The following is a 15,661-nucleotide window of genomic DNA, read 5'->3' on the forward strand; positions in this document are numbered from 1 at the left end:
TCCGTCCTAACAGTCCACGAACTCTAACTTTAATCAGAAAAGTGTTCAAATGCAGAAAAAACTGGGGAATTATGAAACATTTCCAGCTTATCCAGTCTGAACAGAAAGTAACTTTGTAGAAATTGTATTTCAGTTTCTGTTAACACTTTCAATCAGAACTATTCAAGCGTGATTCCTGAAGGTTTGAGCTTTTGAAGCGTCACATAGTTGCAGGAGGGTTTAAATCTTGTTTTCCTGTCAGGGACCAAATAATCAGTCAACGGACAAATGTGTCGAGTAGAAACCAAATCTGCTGTTTAAAAAGTCAAATTTCATGACCCATACTTGATTGAAATATAAATCTGCGCTCAAAAATGGAAAAACAGGAAAAACAAGAAGTGAAAATATTTAATAAAAGATTTCCTACAAAACCCTGCAGCAACACTTGCAGGTTATAGAGGTAAAACCTGTTGCAAATCACTTCAAGAGCTTTTTCGAGACTCTCTGCCTTTAGTAGCTGTTTATCTCCTGGCACGCCGACATAACAACCTTCAGTGACTGTGAGAACAGCAGAACCTAAATGTCAGAAGTTTGATTGATACCAGTTCCACCTGTTACACACTGACCGGGTTTGAATCGCTTACAATTACCGTGGAGCCTTCCAGAACGACTTTATTCATTTTAAATGCATTTTTCATGGTGTAGATAATCAAAATACAGTCAAATCAAGAAAAATACAACAAGCCATCCTTTTTTTTTCCACCATACAGACGACAATATGGCTCGTATTAAGAGTCTTGAATCAGTCTTTTTTTCAGGTCATCTCCTGCTGATGTATTTTCAACACTTTTCCATCCTTGTCTGTTTTCTCATCTTAAATTTATTTTTTTTTTTAAGTTTTTCAGGTTCCACAAGCCTCGTTGTTTGTTTCAGTCTGTATGTACACATATTCCTCTGTGTGTGTGTGTGTGTGTGGGGGGGGGGGGGGGGGGGGTAGTGTGAGTGTGTGTGTGGCAGTGTGCCAGCCCTCTGTATGAGCATGATCCTGGCTACAGAGCGCTGATTGTGCGCTGTGGTATGGGATGTATGCCGGGCTCCGGGAGCGTCGGGCGCTGCCTAAAAGAACGGTGCAGCCACCCACCAACCTAGTGGGGTTAGCGAGTGCACTGGAGGAGGAGGAGGTGCTTCCCTCCTTTCACACACTCATTCTTATTTGTCTCCCTCCCGCCTTGTACACTCTCCCAGGAAAGTATTTGAGCTTCTTTTTTTATGCTGTATTTGAGGAGGGTTTTTTTGTCCAGTATTTTCTGCGTTCTTCGCACTCTTGAGTTTGTTTCCTGGCCAATCACACACACACACACACACACACACACACACACACACACACACACACACACACACACACACACACACACACACACACTTCTTTCATCCGTCACAGGTGATTGAGTTGGTGTCGACACCACCACGATGTTTCTCCCCATGTCTCCACCATGATCTGTGTTGCGTCCCACCGTGTGTGTCTCAGCGATTCGGGGCCGCGGCGTCACTCAGCTGCTGCTTCTCTAACCGGGTTTGTCTGTAAAGAGCTTAGTGCCGGTGGGCGTTGGAGAGCGCTAAGCTGATTACCATCTACTAACGAGCCACTTCTCACATGGAGACGGCGTACGTGGGTTGTACTTCTGTCTGGTTATAGTACTGTTTATTTGTGTGTGTGTGTGTGTGTGTGTGTGTGTGTGTGTGTGTGTGTGTGTGTGTGTGTGTGTGTGTGTGTGTGTGTGTGTGTGTGTGTGTGTGTGTGTGTGTGTGTGTGTGTGTGTGTGTGTGTGTGTGTGTGTGTGTGTGTGTGTGTGTGTGTGTGTGTGTGTGTGTGTGTGTGTGTGTGTGTGTGTGTGTGTGTGTGTACACAGTGGGATTTGGCGGATTGGTCAGGTATTGCCGAGGGCAGAGAGTTGGTGTTGGGGTCAGCTGAAGTGCTGACGGTGACAACAGGGTGGGAATCCAGTTAAGGCTCATGCAGAGGGGGTCAAGTTATTCTCAGAGGAGTCGCCATGAAATCCCCCCCCCCCCCCCCCCCAGTCCCTTCGGTCTCGGCCAGTAGTGCCTCAAACTGACGAGACTGTGTGAATCAGGTCCAATAAAGCTATTTTAAACTCTACTCGACGATCACACGCTGTCTGATTAGTTTATTAATATCTTACTTATTAATCCCAAGCTTGTTGCTTCAAACTTCAGTTTTTCAGCCACTAATGGCATTATTAGTATATTATTCATGGCCTCTGCACAATTACACCACAATCCAGTGCACCTTCAGAGCAGCCAGAGTCCCTACACTACATGTCAGGGTCACTTTGTCAGCCAAAGCGTTGAATGAAACGTAAACAAGCTTTACACAAAACAGCATCACAATTTAGTTTAGCTTTTGGGATATAGAAAGGAGTTAATGTTAGAAAATAATAAGTTTCTTGCATATTTTACCTTTTCATTGTATGTATTATAGTCTGTGGTTTCAGTATTTATATAGTAAATGGGTATTATCTGAAGGTTTTGCAGTCTGAACTCCAGTTAAACAATTAGATTTCACTTTCTCCCTTTAAAGCCAAACCCTCTTTAAAGGGTGGTCAAAGCTCTCCAGGTAGATAACTTCAGATTCATAGTGAAGTATTTAAAAGAGACTTCAAATCTAAACAATCTAACCTTAAAGCTGCAGTCCAGGATGTGATTGAGAAAAAGAGGCAGCCAATGAGAAGAAGTCATCTTTAATTGATCTTGTGCTTTTAAGACAACCATGCAAATCGTCTTTACTGTAGAAGCTGAGGAGTTTTAAAACTATATTAAGTTGGTTTCAGTGACCAAAACCAATAACTCATCTTAAAATGCATACTACAAACCTTGAACATGTGTAAAATAGCAGATCTGTAACCATTTTAATCAGAACTTCTCAATCTTTTACACTGAAAAACTTCAAAATCTTCTTCAGTGTTTACCAACGTGTCGTGTATTTGTAGCATGAGCTTCAATAGTTGATGATCTCTTGGAAAAACAGGCAGATGCACATTTTTGACAATTCTTAAGCCACAAAAACAGTAAAATTGTTCTAAATTAGAGGTAGTTTGCCATTGGTGATAATGTGTCAGGAAGTTTGAGTTCATGAACGAAATAACTTGAAACCTTCATGCAATTTTACTTTATTTTCCCCAAAATTGGGAAGTTTAAGGTTTTTGTTGTTTTTTCTTTTTTTTCTTTTGCAGTTTGTTATTTGATCAAACCTCATGGAGCTTGGAAAACTTTTTTTTTTTTTTTCTTGCAAAGTCAGAGTGCAGTTTGTGTGTTTTACATGTTTCACATTAGAGAAGCGAGTATGACAGGACCATTGGGGCCCCCTTTCAGCTCCGTATGGATTGCTCAACTCCAACTGCCGGGAGGGAAACTGTAGGTTAAACACACCCACCACTCACTTCAGTTACCTAATCCTGACATAAATATCGACCGGGGTCAACGAACTCTGCAGCTCTGCTCGCTGTGATCAGGAAGCCAAACTGCTGAAGAGCCAAGAACCTGATTTTATTTCACAGAAACTGCACTTTTTTTTTTTTTTACACGTGGATCAAAAGCTTGAGATTCACCCTGTGGCTGTGTGTGTGTGTGTTTGCACAAAACAGTTACCTCCATCAATCACACTGCAGACATCTAAATATGAAAATTACAGCCCTCATCGGAGCACTTTCGCCCCCCAGACGAGATCGTTTAAAGTTTCTGCACGGCAACAGAAGGGACAAACAGTACTTCGACCTGCCTTATGTAACTCATCAGTGCCGATCGAACCAAGGAGCAGAGATGTTTGCTCGTCGCTGCCATTATTGCCTTGAGAACGCTCGTTAACCTTTAGAGCGGCGCTTCACCTCCACGTTACCTCGGCGTCAGCACCGTAACTCGCCCTTCTCGGACCAACTAACAGCTTCCTGTTGCTTTGTGGTTTTTTTTCTTTTTTTTCATTAAATCACCCAAATTACTGTCGGGAACAGGAGTTGAGTATGTTGTCAAGGCAGTGAGGAACATGGGTGTTCTGATTCTGATTTTATTTATACATATACATATAGTGCTGAACCTTAAGCAGATTTGATCATGACACAACATAAAATCCTATGAGTAACAAGCTCTTGATCAGAATTAATGCTGTTTATATATATACCTATATTTTTAATACAAGAAGTTTGTTGGTCTTGTTGATGATTTTTTTTGCTGCAGAAATAAATAAAATAAATGTCATAACTGAATTTGTGGCTTGTTGAAGTTATGTTAAAATGCTGGTCCTATTCAAACTGAATACTACTGCACAGTATGATTATTACTGCATGCCACATTAATTTATAGCAGTTTATAATGCGAAGGAAAAAACACTCTAAAAAAATCTTTTGAAATGTTCCTAAAACTCTATTTCGCGCAAACGTCTCCTTTTTTAATCTCAATATGAATAATCAATTTGTTTCATGGTGTCCGTTTTATCTTGTGAGTTCTTTTTGCTTCCCAGCTGCTGATAAATATCAAGAAAAGATCGCTACGTCAGTACCATTTGATTTTCTCCACCCGTGCAGAGAAAGATCTAAAGCTTGACAGACCTGGTAGAAGTCATCACAGCTGTAATCTTATGGTTATAGAGTGGACAGTCCATCAATGACTTGAATTATTTTCCAGCTTGTTGTCACTCCGAGCCAATAATGAGCAGCAGCTCACCAGAGCCGCTGTCAGTCAGAAGACGCAGGTGTGAGTCGACTGCAGAAATGCATGGATGTGATGGGGGGGGGTGATGAACGAGCTCCAACCTGAGCGCCGGCGGCAGCCATTAACACTCATAGAGTGACGGGTAGTGCAGAGCAGGGGACTATCTGCTCAGCAGACACTAACTGGCTTTATGATATTCTCTATTTATCAAGAAGCCCCAATGTGAATTCAATCCAAGGGCAACTTGCAGGTGTTGGCAGTAAAAACACATTTTTCTCTTGAATTCCGCAGCTCAGCTGAGATTCGGTTGTCAGATTTTGCCAGGATGTTTTTTTTTTCCCCCTTCCTGCTCCGGCGGTATGTGCCATGTGCCTTTTCTTTTTCTTTTTTTTTTCTTTTTTTTAATGTGCCAGATTTAAATGGCGTGGAAAACCACACCCGTCCGGTACCAACCAGCAGACTTTGAAGTGCCGAATTTGTGAGCGTCCACACATCCGTGTTTGTCTGCGGCGTGAAACCCCGAGCCGCGGCGCCGTGTTTTGGTTCTCATCGTGCTTCTCTCCATGTTTGTCTCTTTTTCACTTCAAGGAAACTTGATGTTGTGTTTCTGTTGGAGGCCATTTCTGGAATCTGCACTCTGCAGCCGCTCCCACCCTCCTTCGACATCAACACACACGTCAACACAATGTTCTCCTCCGCGGCGGGCGTCACGGCTCCCACCCCGAGCATTAGCGGCCTCAGCGGAGAGGAAATGAAATGTGTTTAACCCTCCTGTTTACTCATTAGTCATACCTGCTCGGGAACAAACAAGTGGTAATTGCCTGTGGAGGAGACGGATGGACGGGGGGGCTGCAGACGGCTCCAGAAAGCAGGGATGATTGAGATGTGCCAGGCGCTCTTATATGTGCGCGCACACTCTGTGTACTGTTTACGCTCCCGCTGAATTTCATTCGCCAATAATGAGACTGTTTGTATTCATGACCAGAGAGAAACGTGGCGTCGTCTCTTCTTCACGTGTGTCACACACTTTTGCTGGATTTATTTTTTGGGTTGTTGTTTGTGACTGCCACCGTCATGGCGGTGCGGATGCCATGGCGGCGGTGGGAGCTGAAGACCTTTTCAGAGTTCAGCAGAATGTGAATATGAATCATGAACGAAGGCCCGGCTGTGCGTCACGGAGCTGCTCGTTCACATGACACGTGGACTTCATGTCCGCAGCAGCCTCACCCGGTACATGCGTAAGAGGACTAGTGGCGGTTCAGGTTTCTACAAATCAGGGAACAGCAGGTTTGATCCTTTACGAGGCCGCGAAAAAAATATTTATCAGGAGAGATAAATGAGGCTGAGCATTTCTAATAGGATTACCACAAATGTTGGAGCTGCACATTTAATAAAAAGACTAACTACTTACAGTTATATGGACAACCAACCTGATAAACACTGACCTGTCAGGTAAACAGATCATTATGATTGGACAGGATAATGTAACACTGATAATGATCAGAGTTCATGTCAGCGGCATAAAGCGCTCCGTTATCGGAACGTTTCTCTGGTTTTTTAGTTTCTAAAGAAACTCGAACTCAACTTGTTCAGCTTGTTCAGCAATTATTCCGCTGACTGCATATAAACCTGCAGATCAATCTGGTGACTTCAGTTATCGTACATGTAAACGGGATTATCAGATTTCTCGGTTAGAAAACTATTTCAGTCCGATTAACTAAAAAGTGGCGGTGTGAATGCACCTGCAGCGATCTGCAGGTGAAGTAGTTATCACTCGTCTTGTTGGAAACATTTCAGTTCTGACTCGAGGTCTGCACGTTCTCCCACTGCCTTTGGGTTGTCGCTTGGTTTTGCTCCCGCTAAACGTCTAAGGCCCCGTTTACACGTCATTTAGAGTGAAAACGGCAGAAACACTAAAGAGGATGGCGTTAGCCTGCCAAACCATGAGTTGACTGTTGTTTGTTTTTGGAATGAAACCACACACACACGTGCGTGCAGAGAGCGATACGGTAGTAATATGGCAGCTCTGAGGCAGTTAACATATTCCTCTTACCCTGGTTAGAAAACAGGATGGATGGCTCTAAGTTGAGCTTTAAGAATCGACATGAATGTGACTGATTGCCTTTGCAATAGTTCAAAATGCAGTTATAACTATCTCCTCGTGAACTTAATATATTTTCCCCATTTGCTCACAGGCGTAATAAATTCCGAACTGGGACCGAGCCCGGCCCACTAATCATCATTTGCTCCTGTCAACTGTAAATCAAAGCCGCGTTCAAAGTCACTCACTGTGGAATTATTTCAAAAACGTAGCATGCAGGCACTGGGAATGACTTTTTTTTTTTTCTTTTTTCTTTTTCCCTCCCCCAAACTCATCTCTTGCGGGGTGATAATTTCCAACACTTTAGAGTTAGAAATTCAAATAAAACAGCAGTGAGCCAATGCGTCACAGGGGGAGGGATTTCATGCCTTTTTTTCCTGACGCGTCTGTTTTTCTGGACCAGTTTGAGGCTTCAGTAATCGTACAGCCGTGACATAAGCCAGCTACCACGGTCGCATGCTGCTCAGCACACACACACACACACACACACACACACACACACACACACACACACACACACACACACACACACACACACACACACACACACACACACACACACACACACACACACACACACACACACACACAAAGGCACATACTCATTTCCCAGAGACTTGCGGTCCATTGACTCACACTTTACACACTGACGACTAGTGGGTCTTGTTATCGTGTCATCGCACTTGTGTTCATGTCGCTGTTGAAGTCACTTTAACTGCTCTCTTCTTTTCTCTCTCTCTCTCTCTCACTCTCTCCCCCTGATGTTGCTTTTCTCCCAGGACCATACCAGTGGTTTGTCATGTTTTAGGCTTTTTCCTGCCCGTCACATTTACTTCACGTCAGCCGAGTAGTTCGCTGGTGAGTCGGCAGTCAGCGTTATGAAGATCTGGTTTTGTTTTTTGTTTGACCTCCAGTGGCATTTTCTTTTCTCTCCCCCCCCCCCCGCCCTATTTTGACTCGACAGAACTACACATTGAACGTAAATGACTGGTGGCTGTGTGGGAACTTCAGATTTAATTTTAGGGTGTTTTGCAGTGCATGAGCCCTGTCATTGTCTCGCTGCAGTGCTCACATATGTTCAATAAACAACACAGGACCAGTTGCATTTATTTATGTATTTATTTGTTTATTTCATGATTTCTGTTTTTCACTCCCCCTCCATTGAGGTTTATTGGCTACCTGCGGACGGGAGAACTCAAAAGCACTGCTGAGGACATGTTATCACCTTATAAATGTTTCACGGCCAACAGTTGTTTATCTACACATCCAGCTTCTGACCACATGCTGAATATAGAGGCGGCTGCGGCTTGTCCACGAGAGCGGGTCACCCTGCAGCGGCGAGGTTGCGGCTTTGGTCCGACGTGTTCATGAGCAAAACACTGGATCCTGAACTGCTCGCAGTGGAAGTTGAGTGCTTCGCTTTTGAAAGGAATTACCACAACTCCCAACAGTTATTTTTGATTAAACTCTTTTCTACTTTCATGATTATAAGCCGTCTTAACATACACAAGGAAGAATAAAAAGGAAGTTGAGTAGGAGGAGCTTAAAGACAAAATGGAGAGTCGGGGAGCTTTTTTTTTTCCTGCTGGGGAGTTGAGAATGAGGCGAGGAGTGTTGCGAGCAGAGCCTCTAAAGGTTCGTGGATAAATATTTGCTGTGCAATGGCCAAGTCTACAGTCTGCCCACAGTTGGAGTCACACACACACACTCAATTGCACCTACACTCATATGTTCATGCCTGCGCCGTCAGTCACACTCCTGTGCCTTCACATGTAAACGCAGAGCCGCGCAGCCCCTTATTAATGCAACTCTTAGTAACCTAAACCGGCTGTGGCTGTTGCTGTACGAATAGGCAGCGGTGTCTCTATTAATAATTACACAATTCATCATCAGGCCGGAGCAGAGGCCAGGAGCTGTCATGTGAACGCACGAACACAGGCACAGAGGAACATAGATTGGCACCGGTCCCTAAACACAGGGGACAGTGTTTCCAAATGCAGTCCAGATTTCGCGCCATCAGCTGCCCCCTCTGTTGTTTTTCCCAATGATCCAAAGGTTTCTGAGTTATTATCTGCACCCTCTGACACTGAAACACTCGCAGACAGTCCAACAACTCTTGAGTCAGGCCAGTTTAGCAGGGAAGAGAGGGACTCATTTATTATTTAAAGTCATATCCCAGCTGGAGGAGGCTCTCACTAAGACTATGAAAGAGTTTTCACTTTTCTTTCTTCAAGTAATTGGGTTCTGTCAAGCTGCGACGTGAAGCAGATCCACAGATACGCGAAGGCATACGAGGCTACAGAAATTCAACCGATTTATCCGAAATCCCGTAGTGCGCTGACTTGACAGACAGGAAGTGATTTTGCAACATTACTTGAAACATTATCGCACTGTGCCAGATGGTATTAGCCTGGAGAAATGTTCTCATTTGCTTCCAAAAATAACTCAAAAGAACCACACCCTGCAGTCCCATCCAGGTTTCATGCCAGGTTGGCACTCGGGGAACAACGTGGCGAAACGCAAGAGTAGGTCCCCCAGAAAATGGTCTCGTCCCAACAACCGTCACCACCGCTTTGTTCACGGCAAATATAGTTCATGGAATGTGATTTTTCTAAATTGATAAATTCTCGATTTTTATGACTCGCATGACAACGGTGCTCGGAGCAACTGCAAGCGCAGCTTTTTGAGAACGGCCATTCGAAAAAAATGCCCTTGACTCCGTTCGTCATGTTGACAGGCGAACATTTGATCGTGAAAACTCCATTGTTCTCAGTGTTTCTGCCGTTGCCGTATAGACGGGCATCGTTTTTCAAAAATTAGGAGTTTTCACTGGAATCGTCATGTGACCGGGACCTCAGGGGCATTTTGCAGCATTATTAATGTTCTGAAGGTAACCAAAACTTAAAATGACAAGAAGAAGTTGCAACTGATTTTGCATTTAGCTTCTTGTCAACGGACATAATTATGTGGTCATTTTTTTGGAAGCGCGCACGCCCCTTCATTTGAACAATTTTTCTTGAACTTTGATTTTATTCTGAGAATTTTGTCATTTTACTTAACCTCAGCCCGTTTTTCACCAAGTGCGACCTTCATCCTCAACATGAACTTTAAATGTTTTAGTTACCATCAACAATATGCCTTGATTCGTGTCATCTTCACCTAATTCTTAACATTTCACTGTTATTCTCAATATTTTATCTGGACTTTTAGGGAGAATTTTTCCAGCCGTTGGTAGATGTGCTCACAAAAATTCCTCATCTTTGAATTTTTCCTCGGTGTTTTAGTTTAAACCGGCTCCAACAGATTGACGCAAGCATGTGCAAAAGCAGAAAATGCCCTTCTGGCTGGATTTTGCTGTTGTGACATTGAAGTGAAGCAAGAAATGGAACAGCAGCTCTGTCGCTCAGCGCCTTTTCTTTTTTCTTTTTTCTTTTTTCTTTTCTGAACGATGTTGCAACGGGGTCTTGTGTTTCATTTCATTTGCGCGTCTGCGTGAGAGATCCAGAGCGAGGCGGCCACCGGCGTTCCTTGAAAAGCCTTACTGAGAAGCGAGGACGCCTTCTGCTTATTCTATCACTCCATATATCATTTCAACTGGAGACGCCACCTCCGTGTGTGTGCGTGTGCGTGTGTGTGTGTGTGGGGGGGGGGGGGGGGTTCAGTAGGGCTATCAACAGTAGCAGAAAGTGGCAAAACTGGTGGAGCGACACGAAGACAGAGAGAAATCGCTGGTCTGAATCAGCAAACATTGAAACTGTGTGAGAATGAATGAGATGCCATTCCCCACAATCCTCCGGTCCTGCTTGTCTGCGGCGCAGCGTGTCCTGTCCGGGGACAGGACGTGCCATGTCAGGTTTCAGCACAGTTTCTGTCACACGTCTTTTAAAGCCGTTTCCTCACGGTCCCAGACGAGGGTTTTTTCCGCTCGGCTTTTCACAGCAGTGAGCGTTTTTAAGTAGCCTCCTCCAAACTGAACATATATCTTCTCGTCTCCCGAGACGCACTTGACTTTCAGACCCGCAGTGAAATCGTTTGATCACAAAGCATAAATTTTTTTGCAGCCCGAGTTGTTTGAAGAACTTTATAGACGGTTTTATTGGCACTTAAAAACCTATTGCCCTCTTATCTGTGGCGCTGTGGTCAAAGGTTAAGCTGTAACTGGGGCAGGCACTGACTCACGGCTTTGTTGTAGGCATAAAAAGACAATAGCACGTTTTCCCTGACACAGTATTTTTTATTTTACCTGCACACATGAGCTCAAAAAGTGCAGCTACTGGTCATTTTTATTGCTGCTGATTTAGAGAATTCTGAGAATTTAGAGAGTTTCCAATGAATGAAATGAAAATGAACTAACAGGCAAATTAGAGCCACAAATGATCCTCGGATGCAGTTTGTTTTTGACCTGGAGGAAAACCAACACACATAGAGAACACGCAAACTGCACAAAGTCAGCCCCTCGACTGGAGCTGAACCGGGGATACTATGGCTGTGAGGCATGAGGACCAACCACTACTCCACTGTAAACACCACAATATTGAATACTGTTCAAACACAGAAAGGTATTAAGATTTTTTGTCTGGATACACTTTAGTTGTCACTTCACCTTACAACATTTTAAGACACACACGCACACACCTCTACTTGCACATAGAGGTTGGTATGCACTTCATGTGATTTTGCAGCAGCACCTTGTTTTGTATTTTGGAAACCTGAAAAAAGTGCCGACCCGTTCCCGTTTACAACCCGTGTCCAGCGTGCAGAGGCCAGCAGGTTTTCCAAACACGACAACGAACAAGATGTTCGGATATTGTTCAAGGATGATCTAAAAATACTCTTGACGCGTGCTTCTGACACAAATGTGCTTCTTCACCAACTCTGCAGCGCTGCCTCGTCCTCACACATTCCTCCCGCTTCCCCACCGAGCTGCCGCCTAACGAAAGCTACTCCCGAGCAGTTCAAACGGATGTAATGACATTTAGTTTGGTTTCTTTTCATATAAAAACTGATCTGGCACCCTCCTTACATGGTTCACTCCAGATCTCTTTGGGCCTCGCGCAGCGTCTCGAGCGAGAGAATCCTCCGTCCACCTGTGTGTCATTTTCCGTGTGCACCCGGTAACCGTACACCGCGGCCCGCATCGCGGTACGTACGTATACATTGCACTCAGACGTGCCCTTGGATAAAGAGCTCGCGGCGTATCTGTTGTAGCGGCTGCTGATTGACAGCGGCAGGGTTAAAGGAGGAATCGAGTGGGTGTGAAGCTGTAATGAGCACACACACACACACACGCACGCACACACACACACACACACACATCACACACACAGCCGATATTTCAACACACAGTGTGCTCCCCACAGTCGGCTGCAGAGTGAATGTATGGAAATTTATTGCTGGGTATGAAAGGGAAATGTGCTGCGTTCACTGTTCTCATGATTGAGATGTTTATAATAATTAAAAACGTCCGCTGTGTTAAGTTTCTCATCACCTCAATTTTCAGGTTGATGTCGAGTACTTTATTACTCCTCCGATGTTATTACTGTTCAATTTGTTGTTGTTTTTATTCCATTTCGTTTCTATATATTTACTTCTGACTCACTCTTTTTTTTTTTTACCATCAACTGCTTTGCTTTTTCTCTTGAACTCGTTTTGTTGTCGCAATTCTCAACATTGTCACATTTTGCATGTTTACCCTCTTATCATGCAGCCCATTTTCAAGCTTTCAACATTTCATTGTCTTCATTCAGAGGAGGTAATGATAACTTGGCTGCAGGCACGTGCATATTCCAGAAACTTCTTTTATTTCAGTGCATGCGTTGCCTTTTCCTTGACTCGGTTTATGTTTTTCCACTCCCCTCCATCGAGGTTATTACGGATGTTACCTGCTACAGACGCAGCATTATGTTCAGACGAAAATACTTCCGAAGATGCAGCTTCCTAACATTCGCATGCAAGCGACTGACAATTGCAGACAGATTGTGGCTGGAGCATCGCTTTCACCCGAATTGCCATCCGCCGATGTGCCAGACTTGTGACTAACAAATATGTAGGATGTAGTCAGACTCTGTGGTCGGGGTGCAAACATTATATCTTCATAACTGACAGACTCTGTGGCGTCGCTGGCAGAAATGAAGAGAGGTGACACAGGAGCTGCTGGCTGCAGATCGCCGGCGTTGGTTTCTTCTGTCTGCAGCCGACTCGATGCTCATGTTGTACCTTTTACCCACGTTTGCGGACACAAATGATTTAATGGAATCGACTTTAGTACCAGCGCCGGAGGATTGAGAGAGCTAGAAATTGCTGCCATCGTGGAAAATGTTCTCTTCCTTAATTCTATAATGATCTCCAGAAGAAACCTCGGGGCTTCCTGCAGTGTCGCAGATCAAAGGTCGGGTCAGGTTGGTGTTGAAAGGAATTTGGAGGATGGAGCCACGCCAATGTTTTTGCCTGAATGCAAGCCACAAGCTGGAATGTTAAAGGACAAATGAAACGGTGAAACCCATCGATGTATAGAAAAGCTGCACAGTATCAGGCGAGCATGAGATAAATACAAACAAATACCTCGATAACAGTGCTCTTTCTCTTGCCCCAAATCTACAGTTCACCAATTGTTTTCAATTCACTTTGTTGTTTTTTGTAATTTTTCTTTGATTGATCTAAACTGTCAATCAATCAAAAAAAAATTGAAAAGTAAATCGCACAGATTTTTTGAATTTATTGTATTTGATATTGCATATTGAATATTTTAACGTGGCTCATTGGATCTTGTGCTTTCTGTACATTGTGGTATTCTATTGCAATAATGAAACATTTTCATTGGTGCATCCACAACAAATAGCTCAAAGATTTTGTTTTCTATTAATGCTCCTGCTTTATCACCATGTGAAGTCCCTACAAATTACCAAAGCAAATTGTCCCAATTAAGGCCAAAATGAAGAAATGCTCTAAAGTCCCAGTTGGCTTTCTATTGTTTTGCTTCAGCCTGTTTCTTTTATTGAAAACATATGATGAACTCTAATACCTCCACAGTGACTCGGCCTCATTTCCTTGAAACTACACGATGACATAACACAAACCGACTGGCCAGTGGACTCATTGACTCGGCAGCCGGAAAATGACAGGCTGACACACTCGATCTACGACCAGAGGGACAAGGTGGCTTTCAATTTTAGGCAGCCCTCAATTGAGACATCACATAGATCCAGACTCTCCTAATTACACACATGCGTGCAGCTCTCTCACACACACACACACACACACACACACACACACACACACACACACACACACACACACACACACACACACACACACACACACACACACACACACACACACACACACACACACAGGCAGACACTGGCACGGCCTGCAGAGGCAGATTGTTTGGTCTATCCTCTTGATTTAAACAGTCTAGAAAAGAGAAAAGACACTCAGACTGTCACTATTGGTTCTATTTTTAGATTAGGCAGATGGAGAAAGGGTACAAGGAAAATAGCAGAAATGGATCTATAAAATGCCAGGGGAGGATCAGGATTGCGGAGCTTCGGGGGAGCATCAGAAGCCAAATATGTGATTAGCGTGGCCAGGAGAGGAAACGATTCAATATTGACTGAAAGAGTGCAACATGAGTCATTAAGTTGAGACAGTGGGAGCAGTTATTTAGCATCTTCTTCTGTGTGTAATTTCCTACGTCAGTGTTGGAGAAGAGTCATTATTAAGTGAATGTCATCCGCATGATTACAGCGTCCTGGTCGTTGTTGCTGTGTGTTTCACAGTGTTTGTGTGTGTGTGTGTGTGGCACAGCACCAGCGTGCGTCCCTCCTGGATTTCTCTGGTTGGATGGGCTTGTTTTTGTTGCTGTTTCCGAGCTGCACACGGTTGAACGAGGGAGCTGCGCTGCTCCGCTTTTGGCCCGTCACGGCTCGGCCGGCTGGCGGGCACCGTCTGCGCCGAGGAGCGTTGGTGGGGGGGGGGGCTAAATATAGCTCACTGCACCAGGAAGAAGGCAAACTGGGGAAGAGAGAGGGATGGGCGTAAATATAGAGTACCCTGGTGCAATTAGAGAGTCCAGAGCTGCTGGGAAATTTTTGGGAAGGAGACGGGGAACTCTCTCTGAGCCTGCTCTCTTTACCGGCTTTGTGCATTTTTTATTTTGGCAGCAGGCAGCCTGAGTGCCTTCAGTGAGAGTCATCAAAAAGTAACCCACTTTAAAGAGCTTTTAATAATCTCCACTGCTGTCATAATCCTGTTTTCAGTCCAAACTGTAGAAGGCTCCACTTTGCATTCTTCACTCGCTCTTTAATTAAAACACTGCAGTAAAAGATTGCAGTTATTACAGTGAGTGATACGTTAATGTGCACATCTGGTTTAAAGGTCAGACTGCATGATAAGCCACAATGCGGAGGGTTTTTTACGTGCCACACAAGGTCAGCTCAGAGGTGGCAAAAATATGTACGTTCAGGAAACAAAAGAGATACTGGGAAAATTGAGATTCAACGGACACAGCTCCTGGAGAAAACGCCAAGGGAGAACATGCAAAGTCCACACAGAAAGTTTACTTTGAATTCCCTCCAATGTTTGTAGGTTCAAGCTCACGATCAAAACTATAATCTCGTCTCACAGTAAGATGTTCAGGTCTTTCTGTGTGGATTTAGCAAGCTCTCCCATCATCCATCAGTCCATAATTTTAATTGATGCTTTACAATTTCAAGACACAGTTTACCTTTTTGCTTTTGGCCTGTGTCTGTGATCATACGATCTCGCCTCACTGCCTCCCTGAGCGACTACTAAGGTGCTCAGGTGCCTCCCAGTCTTGAAGTATACTGTAGATCGGACCCGGCATAAATCTGCTCCCCT

The 15,661-nt window shown here is 44.1% G+C and overlaps 1 protein-coding gene across 1 annotated transcript in view; it reads left to right on the forward strand.

Annotated features, from left to right (window-relative positions):
• LOC308123689 (insulin receptor substrate 1-B) overlaps positions 1-15,661 on the forward strand; it is a 50,572-nt gene that overhangs the window by 29,307 nt on the left and 5,604 nt on the right. The gene's annotated exons all lie outside the window — the stretch shown is intronic.

Source organism: Lipophrys pholis, assembly GCF_963383615.2.
Source record: "Lipophrys pholis genome assembly, chromosome: 18".
NCBI lineage: Eukaryota > Metazoa > Chordata > Actinopteri > Blenniiformes > Blenniidae > Lipophrys > Lipophrys pholis.